Source organism: Lactuca sativa, chromosome 8, assembly GCF_002870075.4.
Source record: "Lactuca sativa cultivar Salinas chromosome 8, Lsat_Salinas_v11, whole genome shotgun sequence".
Classification (NCBI taxonomy): domain Eukaryota; kingdom Viridiplantae; phylum Streptophyta; class Magnoliopsida; order Asterales; family Asteraceae; genus Lactuca; species Lactuca sativa.
Window position 1 is genome coordinate 322,192,606 of NC_056630.2, and position 14,117 is coordinate 322,206,722.

The window sequence follows — 14,117 nt, forward strand, 5'->3', positions numbered from 1 at the left end:
CAGAGTATTTATGAAAACAAGTTTAAGAGTTTAGGAACGCACTGAAAATTGCAAAGTATAATGTTATTTTAAGAAATGTGTAAAAATGTCGATCGTTGAAAATAGTGCATTTTTTATTTAGTGATCCTACAAAGACAATCATTTGAAGGGTAGATAATCGTAACATTTAAAACTTTTTATGTTCTTTAGAAGAATAAAAGAAAATATATTCTTCACATATACTTTCTGGTTTTAAAAAAAAATGGTAAGCACAAAGGTATTAACCTTGTGTATTAATTGTAAGGAAAATACAATGGAAATTAAATTTTAAATCAAATTTATAAATTCAAAACAACAGAATAAATGTAAATAAGGATCACTTGTTTATAGTAGAATTCAAAATAAAAACAAAATGTATATGATAAAAGGCATAATTGAATATATCAAAGCTGACTAAATCAAAATTATATCTTACGACTATACACATATTAATTGCTCAAAACGAAAGGTTAGACTTCTAGTCTTCATGTGTAAGAACATGGTACCAAGAGAAGCAAAATAGACAAAAACAAAGTTAGAAAATGTATTATGTTATTATTATGGGTGTTCAAGATCTGAAATCAGAAGGAGAGCAAGAAATCAAGTGTGGGGGAAAGAAAATGAAGGAAGTAGCAGTGATTTCTATTGTTAAAATTTTAAGATCAATAATTATATGTAGATTTAAAACTTAGGTTGAGATATATTTCAATCCTCAATAATTGATGTATGTTGATGATTAAATAGACATGTTGTAGTTTTAAAGTATTTGCTAGAATTCATGAGTTATCTATTAAGTTAAACTCCATTTGTGAAAAAGAAGAAACACTAAAACTTGTAATGGAAAATCAGACAGTTTTGTCCTTTTTGATTGGAGTCCAACAATGGTTAAAACAGATAAGGTAAAGACTTAATGTTGGATCAAAATATGGTTTATACTTTGTTTTTTTGGACAATTATATTTTTCTGTAATATTTTTGGAGTTTACGGCCGTAAACCCATTTACGGCCCATGTTCACCAAGCCCATATTCTCCAAGTATAAATATAGGTGTTAGGGTGATGAATAGAGATTGATGAACGTCAGTAGAGAGTTCACGGCCAGAGAGAGAAATTGTGTGTGTGAGTGTGTGTGAATCTCTTGTATCCGGATCATAATTCATATCAATACATACAAGATTCATATTATTCTTCTTCTCTTTCTCTTCTATTTTATCTGACATCATCCGTTTGATTGGGATTCCGCACCATCAAACAGATTTGATTGATACACAGGCAAATTAGGGACTTACAATTAGTATCAGAGTCACGTTGTATCAATCAATTTTTTTAGATTTGGAGCATTATTTAATCTTATTTTCGAAATATTCTTGCGTTATTGGATAGATCTCTGAAAAATAAGGGGGGTTTGTTCTTCGTGTTTTTCATAAAAAAGGGTTTTTGATCGAGTTTTGGAGCTTCAAAGTCGAAAAATCGGTGTTTTTAGTCGGAGTTTGCAGCAGGCGGCTAGGGTTTCGGAGTTCACGGCCGGAGTTTACGGCCGGAAACTATTCACGGTAGCCGGAGGATTGCGGCCGGTGTTTGCGGTCTGAGGAGTTCACGTCCTCGGTTTACGGTCCCGAAGCTTGCGGTCCGAGATTGCGGCCTCCGAGTTTGCGGCCAACACCTCGTCCTCGCTTAGCAGTGACCTGGCCTCACATCAAAAAAATCATAAGTGAATTTTCAAGGTGCCGGTTTCGAACCCGAGACCTCGTGATCAACAAGCCTACGTGTTATCCAACTCAACTAGTTGATTCCTTGTTCCTTTCCTTTGAAATTTAAACTATAACCCGTCTTTCTCGCAGCAAGTTTTCCTATTTTGACACTTTTAGCCCAAAACTCAATTTCTTTTAACTTTAAATTCCTTTTTCATCCAAAATAAAAAAAAAATTAATTAATTAATAATAATAATAATAATAAATAAAAAAAATTAATTAAATTAAATTAAAATTAATAAATAAAATTATATTTTGATTTTTGACTTTTATTTTTTATCTCTTGACCTTAAATTTTGACTTTGACTTCCAAGTTTGACCCTTGACTTTAAACTTTGACTTTTTCGTTTAATTTTTAAATTTTTAAATTTAGTTTTTTCGGTTTGACTTTTAAGTTTGACTTTTGAGTTTGACTTTTGAGTTAAACTTTTTAAATTTGACTTTTAAGGTTGACTTTTGAGGTTTATAATAAAAGGGTTTGACTTTTAAGTTTGACTTTTTCAAATTTGTCTTTTGAGTTTAACTGTTTAAATTTGACTTTTAAGGTTGACTTTTGAGGTTTATAATCAAAGGGTTTGACTTTTAAGTTTTATTTTAGCTTCTAGTTGTGCTTTTTAATTGATTTTAACGTCTACGAGGGAGTTGAAAACATGAAAGAGAGTCGTCAGGATATGTTAAGACAAAATTTCAACAGTTTCGATCACATCCCTGGAGAAACCCTTGAAACTCAGTTGCAGCGATTTACTACACTCACTACTGAGATGAATATAGCCGGGATCTTCTTGACTAAGTCCGAGATAAACAAAAAGCTGCTAAATTCACTTCCGAAACCGTGCGATATGAACGTGGCTATCATCAAGAAGACAAAAGATCTCAATCATCTTAGTCTTGCTGATGTAATTCAAGAACTTGATGCTTTGAAATGTAGAGAAACAATGAGTTCTGAAAACATTCCGGTCACTGAAGTTACCTGTACTCCAGCTTGTGAAGCTACAATTAAATTTCTTCGGGAACAAATTGATTTATTAAAAAGAGAAATTGAGGACCTGAGATATGAAGGATATCAACTCATGAAAGGACAGAAACCCCTGAAGGCTGAATTAGAGGCAAAAACCAAGGACTTTAGGAAGCTTCAGGAAGAGTATAACAACAAGTGTGAAAATTATAACTATATTAAGAGACAACTTGCTGCTGTAACTGAAGAACTTGAACCTTTGAAATTTAAGAGTGGAAAAACAGATGTTAGTTTCAAAAATTATATTGCTTCAAGTCAGACAGTTGAGTCCTTGTATGAAACCCAATTAAAATTCAAAGAAAATTAAAACAAGGGTCTAGGGTATGATAGTGTTCCTCCACCTTTCAATCATAACTACACATCCATCCCTATGACATAGGAAGAAATTGACAGGGAGGCACATCTTCGATATGGCAAACCAGCTGGATTTTTGTCAGAAGGAGTTATTAATTTTGAAGATACTAATGTTGCTACTTCATGTGCAGGTAAAGTAGCAGAAGATGAGAATAAGGAGAGCACTACTGAACTAACCAATGACTCCTTAAACTCGGAATTTGTTGCTTCGAATTCTGTTACTCCTAACAAACCTGGTGTTGAGAAATACAAGCCTCCAATTCTAGCGCAACAGAGTGCCTGTTGCAATTGTGCATGTGGGAACAAAAAGAGACAAGGCAAAGATACGCCACTAGGGACAGGAAGAAATAACTTCACAGTGAAGAAAAAGACTTGTTTTCAATGTGGAACACCTGGACACATTGCCAGAAATTGTCCTAATCGAGCATACGTTCCCTACTGCGCACAAGGATGGCAGAACGCGCCAAGAGGGAGATTTTTCAAAAGAAACCCCTCAAGGTCACGTTCAGATAACGCCGACTCGAATGCCACGAAGGCCAAGAATCAATCTTCCAAGGCCAAGCATCTAAATCCCAAGGGCAAGAAGGAAATGTCAGCCAACAAGCCCAGTTCAACAGATGCTCCTGTGAAGCCAAGACCGGTTAGATCAAAGTCATCTCGGCAGTCGGCTGCAAGTTCCAAATCAAGTGCCGAGGCACCCATCGAATCGAACAAGAAATGGGTTAAACCCGAATATAGATGGTTACCAAAGGTGAAAACTCCCAAATCTTCTAATGACTCTAATATTTCATCGTCTTCTGTTTGTTATAAGTAAGATATGTCATGGGAGAAAGTGCCTTGCGTTGACGACAAAGGTCGACCCAGTTTCAAAATGGAATGGGTTCCTAAGACCAAATGATCCCGCTCTGTGCTGGAGTAGCTATGGATGCATATCATCAGACTTTAGTTTGTTGGTAGCGGCTGCTCCTGGCATATGATTGGGGATATCTCTCAACTGTACAACATTCAGACCTTTGTTGAGAGTATGTGTCCTTTGCGGGAAAGGAAGAAAGGAAGAGATCGCAAATGGGGTTAGTGCTTAATATATGAAGAATTTTCGGATCTGTTATGAGATTATGCTTGTTGTTCTCAAACCTTCTGAATGCAGATTCAATCGGTGAATTACGGTTTGCATTTTCTTCTCTATACAACGGAGTTTTTCTTAAGTCGATTCGCTTTAAAGACTAATTTTTGTTTTAGCATAGTTTAAATTTGCACATTTACTTTCGTTTCTCTCCTATGCACAAATTTAGGGGGAGAAATAAAAACAAAACAAAAATTATCAAAAATTATCAAAAATCCAAAAAAAAAAAACATTAGAAAATTAGAAAATCAAAAAAATATGGTGGTCATGAAATGTGCTTGAGGGAGATGTTTTTGGAAGTGATATGATCATGTGATAACATGCAACCTGAGTTTGTGTGACGTACCCAAAATTGAAGGTCTATGCTTTGGTTTGATGCATCGGTAGGCACGAAAGATTCTAAATGGACTTGACTAGGCAGAGTTGAACTTAAGAAATTCTTAGTCTTGAAAAATCTTGACCTAGTTAGATCCGTTCAGCCTGACAATACGACGCTCAGATAGGTTGACCAAGGAGATATATATGGGAATCTACGCGTCGCATTAAATGAACCCATACTTGGAACCGTGGTTTAACTTTTCCTCGATGTGCGGATTCTATCCTTAATTCCGGTTGGATGGGGCGACTGGTAAATTCCAATAATTTAGGTCTGTAGAAAATCGTTTTCTTTCTTTCTGTCTGTTAGTCATATGTTGTCTCCTTTGCGTGACTTCTAATCCGACCTGGTACACAACATATGCGACTCTATTTCTCTACATGTTATATATATATATATATATATATATATATATATATATATATATATATATGAAATTCCTCTTCTCTGTTAGCCATATGTTGTCTCCTTTGCGTGACTTCCAATCCGACCTGGTACACAACATATGCAACCTTCTACTTCTCAACCCCTCTGAAACAATAAGTAAGAGAATTTTGAATCTATCCTCTCTTTGAATGATTGTCTGCTCACCCGGTGTAAGGAGTACTCTGCAAGTTCTTGATGGCTAGGGCATATCAGGAAGCGGGAAACATGTTCCAGTACAATTAAAATTGAACACTCAAAGATAGTCTATAGATCTCACTACTCAATTTAGGTAGACAACAATATCCCTGGTCGTCGTAAGCTGAATGGTCCTTAAGATATAGTATCTAGGAACTTAGGATCAGATATAATATCTAGGAACTTGAGTTCACCTTGACTTGTAACAAACAGTATGTCCTAAATTTGTCACAATTTTTCGTGTTTCAGTGGACCACAATACCGGCGATCGACCAAACAAAGACGTGAAGATAGAAGGTATCGACAAGCGGATAAAGGCTATCTAACAACTTTGATCCCAAATCACTCTTAAAGTTAGATATCATTTTATTTTTCTTAAGTTTGTTCATAGTGTTCTTCTAATTTAAATATTAGGGGAGAATTAAAAATTTTAAAAACCAAACAAAAATCAGAAAATTAAAAAAAAGGTTTTATTTCTTGTTCAGAAAAATCAAAAATCCAAAAATATTTTTGTTTCTGTTTTAATTTGTGTGCTAAGTTTTCTTTTAGTTTTGTTTTGTCTTGAAAAGTGATTTCAGGTATAGATAAGACTCATGGAGTTTGTGTTGAAGATTTCTGAGCCAAAGCCTCGTCCGTGAGCATCGAAGAATTCGCATTCGAAGGAGCAAGAAATGAAGATTATTCTTTCAACATTCAATCCTTCAACAGCAGAAGCAAGGTGAAGCAGAAATTAAAGATTATATGACGGATTGCATTGAAGCCTCCTCAATCAGTCTGTTTCTATCGTTGTACCTGCTGAAGTGATCCAGAAGACTATTTCTCTCTGATGTTCTCTTTGAAGATTCTCAAGCTGAAAGCGCCATCTTTCAAGAATCAGTACATCAAGCATCCTCACCCAATGTGCGTTCAATGCCAAATTCTAAAGAAAAGCCCAACTTCTCAAGATGAAGTCATTCATTGAAGATAAATGCTGAAGCCAAGCTCTCGATGAAGATTAACAAGAAAAGCCAGCTACTTTTTAGGGGGAGCTTGTTGGGTCAATTAAGAAAAGAAAGCTATAAACCAAGGAGGAGATTGTTGGGTCAAAATATGGTTTATACTTTTCTTTTCTGGGCAATTATATTTTTCTGTAATATTTTTGGAGTTTACGGTCATGTTTACGGTTGAGTTTACGGCCGTAAACACCTTACGGCCGTAAACCCATTTACGGCCCATGTTGACCAAGCCCATATTCTCCAAGTATAAATATAGGTGTTAGGGTGAGTAGTAGAGATTGATGAACGTCAGAAGAGAGTTTACGGCCAGAGAGAGAAATTGTGTGTGTGAGTTTACGGATCATAATTCATATCAATAGATTCAAGATTCATATTATTCCTCTTCTCCTTCTCTTCTATTTTATCTTACATCATCCGTTTGATTGGGATTCCGCACCATCAAACGGATTCATATTATTCTTCTTCTCCTTCCCTTTGACCTCTATAAAAGGCCACTTAACATATTTATATGAATATTTGTGCATTGTCGAAAGTGCGTCACTGGAATTTTAAAAGTGAATACTAAGTTTTGCAATTCTTTAAATTTTAGAAACTTTAAAAATTATAAAACTAATTTGAAATAAAATAAACAAATGAGGTATGTTGGAAATGTAGGAATTAGAGATTTCTTATAAACATGTTTAAATTAGAAAGTTGTAAAAATACCATGTTGGGTTTCAAGAAAACACATTTAGGTAAAGTACAATGCCTAACTGAGAAAGTGGTCAAAAAGTCAAAAAAATGTGGGTTAAAGATCTGATGAAGCTTTTACACATGTCATGAATATCGATGTCATATATTTAAGTTTTATAGAATAAAGTCTCAACACTTTTGCAAAAGCAAATGTTTCTAAGTTTTTCGAAAACATGATAAAATGGTAAGCAAGGTTGAAAATGGTTTATATGCCCTTAAAAGCACATCTATCCATTGAAATGTATTTGAAATGAAATTAAAATAGCAAGGTTAAAACAATTATTGGTTAAATTGAGTTTTGAAGAAAAGTGTTAAGTTAAAGCATGTTGTCAAAGATTTTTAGAGAGAGTATGGCTTACATTGTTAGGAAATGTCTAATAAGTTGAATGAAGTCGTTATAAAATATTTTACCGATGATAAATAAAACTGATGAAGCCAAATAATTTTTTGATGGAAGATTAAGAAGTAAGGAATAAGAATAAGTATGGTAGTGTAGCTGACCGTACCTAAATACTAAGGCGAGTCTAAGGCGAGTACTAGTGTCTTTTCCGCAAAATAAAGGACAAGAAAAATTGTTTGTAAAACGTTTTATGTTGTGAATGCAGTTTCGTGGCCTTTTATAGAGGTCAAAGGGATATCCTATGTTAAGTTTTAACCTCAAGGTGGAAACAACCTAGAGCTAAATCGTAGCGTAGAAATAAGATCTCAAATATGGGTTAAACCTCCGTGTCTCCTTGTGAGTCGAATCCGGAATGACCGCAAATGGAATCCAAGTGATTACTTATTGGCAACTCATCTACCTCCCTACGCGATGCTCCAATTATCATTAGTTTCGGTATCGAAATGCTTTTTCTATAACTCTAATACGAAGACGATGAAGAGGTACTGAGGTATAATTGGTATAGGTTTTGACTTAAGATTATTACTTATGTGTATCTAGCTACTAACCTTACATATAAAGTCAAAAGCTACCAAGGAATACTCATTCTCAGTACTAAGTGCATTGCTCCTAGAGTGGCTAGTGATATAACCTAAGTGGTTAACCTAGCACTTGATAAGGGATAAGAATATTTATGAATAAAGGCATTGTTATAAAAGTGCACTTAGTTTCTAAGTGTATCTAGATGAATGACTTTAATATGCAATGCTCGTATGCACACCAAAAAATTTTGTTTTTCAAAAGTTTAAGTTGAAAATTGTTTTGAACATAATTCTACTATAACCGTTCCAGCCTCACATTAACTTTCCTTAATTAAGCATAGTTGGCTAGGCGATACTTAATTAAAGTCTAATAATGTGTCCTCGAATTAGTTATACCAGCAGTATGTTCAGTATTTTAAAAACATTTTGAAAATTTTTGGCTATAGTCGTGGTTCTCCAAAAGAAAATCGGTATTCTCTACATGTGATATCCCCAATTTCACGGCCAGAAAAGACTGATTTGTTTATGCTTTGTTTTTAAAATCAGAGTAATCTTTTAAAGAAAACAGTTGCAGAATTTGTTCCCAAAACAAAATATGATAAAATTATCAAAGCATTTCTTTAAATAAATGTATTTTCATTATATAACAAAATCTCGGGATGTCATGTTCAATACAGACCAAAAGCATAAACAGAACAAAATAGAACTTACAACAGTTATTCAAAACTACTGGCCTATAATCCTAAATATCTCGTCAAGTCCACCAACTTATACTCTTGCGCCATTACCTGTAATGCAAAGAAAACTGAGTGGGTCAGGCTTGGGAGCCTGGTGAGCATATAAGGTTTTCAACCCACAATAATATAATTATTATATTTAATTATCAAACAATCAATTCAAATACCCACCCACATTATCTCCATTTATTTCTTAAAGATTTATCCTAAGAACCGATTACCCTTCTCCCATTCATTCCTAAGCATTGCCCTAAGGAACTGGCACAAAGTCTAGTGCTGCCAAGGTTCTTAGATTACCTCTGGTAAACACGCAATTCACAATAATTAATGAACACCTAGTTTAAGAACACCTAATGAACACTTAGTTCAACTATCCCTGGTGAACCCAATCACATAAGGAACACAGAGTACGAAAGCTCCTAGTTCAAACAATGATGATAATAATGTATATCTCGATCCTGCAAAACCACTAATATTATTAACACTTATATACCATATTTTTAAAACGATCTATCCCATCCCGTCGATCCCCACATACTGACCCTATACAATGATCTTACGAGATCTAGCCTAAGGAAATCGAAATAAACAACAATTGTTGAAGCTTCTTCGGAAATTCCCTGGCAGCAAACGAGGATCAATAAAGACATCAAATGAGGGGATTGGAATAAGTTCCACCACGAACCTTCGTTCGTAAAAGAAAGAACCACAAGACAATTAATTCAGGGGTAGTTATCTAGATAACAATGCGTAGGCGTGGTCCGACTATCCTGAGGTATTATACCCCCAGACTCTACCTATCCCAACATCGAACTTTGCCTAGCAGTGGCCTGAATACATGAGGTATTTCACCCCCAGATGCACCCTATGCAACAATATAACACCAGACATACCTAGCAGTGGTCTATTACCGAAACACTTTATTAGGCAGTCTACGAAGTTCCCTTAATTAATCCATGAAAGAAAACGCTGACATATGAAGCTCAGTCGATCACTTCATAAAAGAAACACTGACTCCAAAGCTCTCTCAAAATAAAAGTATGGGGCCGTACGCTCCCGTAGCCGACACACAAAATTTTCAAAAGACATTGTACATGATAGTACTTCTGGCAAATTATAGTACTCTGGTTTGCGAAAGACTCGTACCCGAGAACATAATAGTACCCTGGCACAAGCAGCACCCAAGATACAGAGCTTTGAAAAGGACTTCATACATAAAATGTACTTCTGTACGTAGGACATACTCCACTGATCATCAATCTCACCCCACACGACTCTTAATAAGAGACTACCAAAAGTCCAATCTTAATTGAACTAAACATCCCTATTCAGGTCATAACCCATCACTAGGCAAGCCTACAATGCCTATACTTAATTTTTGATACTATCCCCGTTTAGGCAACGCCAACTAGTGTATACTTAACACAAGGTTTTAAGTAATAATATCATATATACACATCTTAACACATATTGAACCATATCTGATTTGCACATTGTATATCATCAAATATATCTAACACGTATTTTAGACAATAACAAATACTTCACATACATATGTATATTTCATACTTTAATCAATACTCTTATTAAAATCATGTTCCTAAAAGGGACTGTAGGTTTATAGTGCTGTGTTATGGGCTCGATCCTTAGCCCAGTTTTGGTTGCCAATTTGGGTCTGTCCAACTGTGCATATATTAATATAGGGTTTAGTATTTAAGGTGCATGCATGCATCCTTTGTAATTAACACTTTTATTATTTTTCTCATTGAGTTTTGTAAACCCTAGCTCGCCTCTATAGTGGAAGTTCTTCATCGAACTCTGCTGAGGCGTGACTATATTAGAATCTTAAGCATAACATTGATTCCATATTGAGTTCATAATATTATTGTGTTTGATTTGTTTGATCTTCATCTTTTTACCTGTGAAATATCTAATCGATCTGAGTTTTATTCTCATCAATTGGTATCAGAGCGGGAGATTGAGTAATTCATACACATCTCTTCTGTCAAAGAAGTTATTAGGGTTTTATTATGCATTGATTGATATTAATTGAGCCGTCATTCCATATTAACGTATCTCATTAATCGTCGATCTTACTCTAATTGATAAAATTACAAGTCTGATCTTAAAACAGGTAATCGATCAAACGCCATCACAATGTCCATGGATGATTCTCAAACCAATCCAATCAACATCTCTAACAGCATTGGTTCAATAACAAGGATTCCAATCGTGTATACTCAAGATTATGAAGTTTGGACGCATCACTTTGAAGATTATGTGATCGGATCAGAAGATAATGGGTACTTGATCTAGGAAGCTATCACTGTTGGCCCATTCACTCACTCAAGCACCTCAAAGATTGTCAAAACTTAGAAGGAGTACAATCAGCTTTTGAATGATGTGAAATATATTCCTCAAGACGAGAAGGAAAAGTTTCAATGCAACATCAAGGCCTTAAGGATGATTAGATTTGCTTTGCAGTCAGATAAGTTTAGTTTGGTGAGTTCTTCCGCTACTGCTAAAGAGATATGGGATAGGCTAAAAGAATTGTATTCAACTGATGAAGATCTGGAACATTCGATTCAAACTCTTTTGCTTTCTGAATTTGGTGATTTCAAACAGAAGCCCGAAGAGAAACCGGTTCTGGATTTTGATCGCTTTAATCATCTCTTAAGTAAGATGATAAAGCATGGAATTGAAACGAAGGTTATTGAACAGAAGGTTACATTCATGAACGGTCTAAGACCTGAATGGATGGCTGTCGTACCCACTGTTAAAGCACATGAACAGTTTAAATCGTATTCTCTAGAAAAACTGTTGGGAATTTTGAAATCCCATGAAAGTGTACTGTCTAAGGAAACAAATGTGATTTCTAGTTTGGGTTCATTAGCCCTTGTTTCTAAAGGGAAAAGTTATGTTGAAGAAGAAGAGGAATTGGACCTTGTTGACTATGATATAACCGGTGAAGAGTATGCCCTGATGGTGTCCAATCCCAGAAAGTTCATTAAAAGAAAGTTCCCAGCCAACAAGAACCAAAACTGGCAGGGAAGTTATAGCTCTGAAAAGGTGAAGGAGGAACCGAATATAGGTTCGATGTCAGAAGAGTCCAAGAAAGAGGTGAAAATTAGTGGAGACTCGGGATTTGATTGCCATTACTGTGGACGCAAGAATCACTTCGCCAAAGATTGTATGCTGAAAAAGAAGGCATAAAAGATAGATGAGGATGATGAGGAAGCGAGCCTCCTGAGACGACTGGAGGAAATCAACAAAAGAAAGTCAGCTGCTAACAGTAAAATTATGAATGCTTTGATTGTCCAAGATACAGGCAACCGTGATGAATTCGATGGCATGGAAGTATGGTACACGAATTCAGAGGATGAAGAAGCAAGAAAACCAACTCATGGCAAGGCGATGCTGGTGAATGAAGAAACTACTGTAGGAAGGTGTTTAATGGTGACCGAAGGTGAATCTCAGATGAGAGGATATACAACTGATGGTGGGATAGAAGGCGAGAAGGATCGAGAGGACAAGTGTTTTGCTGCGAAACCTGTTAGTGCACAGATCAACGAATGTGATGAGTTGATCAAGAAGGTACAAAATATTCTTGCTTCTCTAAAAATACCTGTTACTAACTATGAAAAGGAACTGAATAGTTTAGAATCTAAATTTTCTAGTATAAGTAGGAGTCTTACCCAAACCCGTGTCACAAACTCTAACCTGACTGATCAAATTAACAGGATATCATCGAAGAGTGAGGAAAGGAGGATGTGGATTGAGCAGAAGGAGAAAGATTTGATTAGGTCTAAGGATGAATCGATTTATTTGCAACGTGACAATCTTAAACTTTTAAAACAACAAAATGTTTTTTGTTTGATTTCTAAAAGACTTTATTTTAATATCACTCGCTTGCATCTCGATTGTAAAATAGAAAAGAAGATACATCACATGATTTTACCCTTCCTTGAACTAAAGGAGGATGAAGTCGATGCTGAAGGTTACAACTGTGAAAATGTTGTATCTTTTGATGAGGTTTCACCTGCATAAAAAATTGGTTGACCAAATTGAGTCCTACATAAAGTCCAAAGACCATAAGGACATGCTCAAAAATCTGTTAGATGAGAATGATTGAATGTTGTTAAGAACCGAAAACTGTATAGAAATTTGACTCATTCAATGCCAAATTAAGTTCAGAAAATAAAATTGATGTTGAAAATGCATCTGAACTTAATGAGGATGATGATCTAAGTGAAATCTCTATAGAGGATATGGTGGACTGTTCGGAATTTGTCAAAAGCGAACCTGAAACTCACAAAAATCTAATTTCTGAAAATTCCATTGAGTTCGCTCGCTCGTCAACAGACAAGACCAAAATTCTTAAGGCAAAAGCCGTTGTGTATCAAAAGGTACAAACCACTCCAAATCAAGTCTACACAGTTCCAGGAGTCACTCCACAACAAATAGTAGAACTGACTGCTATTGTGGAAGAAGACAATGCAGCTGGATGTGATGAGTTCTTCTAGTCAGCACCAATAGACAAAGCTGATGAGACGAAAGGTCTATCTCAGAAAACCTCTTCGAGAGTAAAAGGTAGGTACACGCCGAAACCACTAAATGAGCCTACAAGATATGATGCGCGAAGCACTAGTGGCACCAAAACATCTTTGGGCGAACCAGTGCAAACTACCAGTGAAACATCCTCAACAAAGAGCGAAAACTATGCTAGAGTTCCAAAGAAAATGGCTAACATCCACAAAAATCCAAAATAGGTGGCAGATCGAAAACACCAATGAAATATGAGATAAAGAAGAATCTCTCAGAAAGAAAACAGTTTTGGAGATTACAAAACCCTCACTATGTCAGGTACGAAAGGAAGTATAAGTCACAAGAGGAATCAAGGAACCGAAAGGGTGGTTTCGGTCCCTCGAATGAAAGAAACCGAAAGAGTAGTTTCGGTTCACAGCAAACAAGGAACCGAAAGGAGATCTTCGGTCCTCAGAACAACATCAACCGAAAGGAGAGCTTCGGTCCTCAGAACAACATCAACCGAAAGGAGAGCTTCGGTCCTCAGAACAACATCAACCGAAAGAAAGGTTTCGGTCCTCAGAACATCAGCAACCGAAAGAATGGGTTCGATCCAAAGGTCAATCAGAAGACCAAAAGCGAAAAGTGTTACCGTTCTCAAACAAGACAGACTAATAATCAATGCACCAAGAACTCTTCTAAACATTATTCTTCCTATTCTCATTCTAATTCTTATCCTTCAAAAGATTTGAAAGGAAAAGGAAAGCTTTTTTCAGAAAACAATAAGTGCCCGAAAGACATCCAAAAGAGAGCTGACGTCAAAATCTCAAAACCTACGTCTAATGAACCTAAGCCAACCAAAATTAAAGTTTTCACTATAAAAAGAAAAGATGAAACAACTTTGATTAAACATACTTATTTGGTTGATATCTCTCTTACTATTCCTTGTCCT